Source organism: Notothenia rossii, assembly GCF_949606895.1.
Source record: "Notothenia rossii genome assembly, chromosome: 4".
Taxonomy (NCBI): domain Eukaryota; kingdom Metazoa; phylum Chordata; class Actinopteri; order Perciformes; family Nototheniidae; genus Notothenia; species Notothenia rossii.
The window spans coordinates 46,081,673-46,084,197 of NC_136902.1; positions in this window are offsets into that span (position 1 = coordinate 46,081,673).

The following is a 2,525-nucleotide window of genomic DNA, read 5'->3' on the forward strand; positions in this document are numbered from 1 at the left end:
GGGTTTTACATGTCCTGTTCATAATACGGTAATCATTGCAATATTAATTGAGCATTTTATGCTCAAAGGAAGGAGTGTCATGATTATACAGATATGTTGATTTCAGTGACGTTGTAGTTAATAAATAATAAAATGTAGTCAACAATAGGTCTCATAACAACAAGAGGTATGCCGAAGCTTGGGCCTTCTCCAATGAGGGAGTGGTCCAGTTTTAGATATTAGACAAATAGAAGTGGATGAATATGTCAGAACTCTGAGTAATATTATGCACGTTTTGTCTACACAGCAGGCTAAGAAAACTACAGAGATACCAGACGAGACACCAGAAGAGACTCCTGTTCGGCCAGGTGATTGGGTGAGGGTGAAAGTTCACAAAAGACAGTGGGCTCATCCCCGGTGGACGGAAGCATGAAAAGTTGGAACAAACTTCACACGCGCTCCGGTTTAAAGGTAAAGAAAAAGGAGCAAATTGACACCACCTCACACATTGTCACCCTTCACTGGCAACTTCCAGAACATTATTGGGAGTTAGGACTGATTTGGCAGAGCTGGAACAAAACAATAAATAGAAATAAGATAAAGATAGAAACAGCTCAAAAGACAAATTGTCTATAGATTTTTATAGATTGTACATTAATGTGAAAACCTATTTTTGTTGTTTTACATCTGAAAAAGAGTCCAATTTTTGGTATGTTATTTTTGTACTCATTATTTAAATTCTGTAACGGACACAACCAGGGATAAAATAGAGATGATGACGAGAACAAAGCCAAACCAATTGTGGGGTCCCCTAGGGATAAGAGTCAGAATAGCATTGTTGATTGTGCTCATTACACTTGGCACCTTTCTGGTTGGAAGGGGAGTACAATATCAAGTAAAACATGGAACCATTAGTTCACTCATAAAGGATGCCCACATCACTAACAAGACTCCAGCTGTGTTTCAGAAACTTTCACTTATCCCCAGAGCCAAAAGGTCAGCTGAGTAACAAAAGGACGAGTTAGAAATACTCGTTCCCAAAGGTGAGGCGGTTATAATCAAGATGATTCACCCCCCTTATATGCAGTTCTTGTATCAAATGATGAGATGGGTTTAAGTGATCGGGATATGTAAGTGATGGGGATTAACAGATTAGGGGAATCGCTAAATACACTGGATCCATGTTTTAGTCTGTTGCAGAAACACCCCCCGTTAAGTTTATGAACAACCGACCGGTTACCTGAGTAGAATTTTTGAAAATGATTACAGTTGAAACAGGCTACTAACCCACAAGTACAGCTTTGTACGTACAAACTCTATGAACAAAATGTCCCAGCAGATAGTGGCGACATTGCAGATATGTCCAGTCACAAAAGTTACTTATGTTCTAAATAACAGTGAGATTTAAAGTGATGGAGAAAATATGGAGACGTTCTTTTATAGTGTGTGAAATATGTGGTGCTTGAAACATCTAGGTATTTAAATTTATGGAAGAAAGTGGTTTCCTGAAAGAGTTAATTGGAGTAAACATGTTACGGTGGGTGAAAACAATGTTTAGGGATATGGTACAATTATTAGAAGACATTAACTGGGCTTAGATGACATTTAACATCAAAGAAAGATAGTATGGTTAGGAAAATAGAGTGGGAAAGATTGGATTTATTTTACCTCAGTGTGTTAGAATTAACTATAGATAATGCGTCCCGAGATCTCTCTCTCTCTATCTCTCCGCCTGTCAGAACGCTAGGACCCCAACTTCCAAGCAGACAAAAGACCTCACCACGGAAGACTCCTCCTTCTCCATCGAACAGACAGAGAACCAGAGCTGAACCAACAATGACAAGACTTTATCCAGAACCATCTCCACCTGAGGAATCCAGAACTACAGGTGATATAAAAAGGCACACTCTCATCGGTCCCCCACAGGACATGAAGTTCCAAGTTGAGCCACAAGATTTGGACACAAGAGCAGAGTGTGGGACATGAGAGCAGAATACGCCCTCCATGAAACAAAGTAGAGACTGTAAAGGAGGAGATGAAAAGCAAAGCAGTTGGGCCACTCAAAAGAGTTACAGCGGAAGGATCCAAGAGCAGATGGACTGAGGAGAAGGTGGACTGAGGAGAAGGTGGACGGAGGAGAAGACAGGTCGGAGGAGTTGGCATGGTCCGGCAGAACGTGAGGGGGTCGTGGCTTGACAACCAGAGGGGGAGAGAAGGAAAACAGGAGTGAGTGAGTTTACACATAAAAAAACGTATTCACCAACGAGAAATACCTATAGAAAAAGATTTATTAGCCATGAATTAATCAATTGGTGAATTTATAAAGAAAGAAAGAGGAAACTATTAAATAACCCTAAAAACACACTGAGGGTAGAACATATTATTCAATCTTTTAATCATATGAACAAATTATTCTTTAAGAGTTTTTTATTCATGTGCGAATTTGGGGAAGATTTAATTTGTTACAGTATAGACCTACAGTTTAAAGGGATGTTTTTAGTAACCACTCTATAAAAGCAGACAAATCTTTATTTGTATGGAAAATG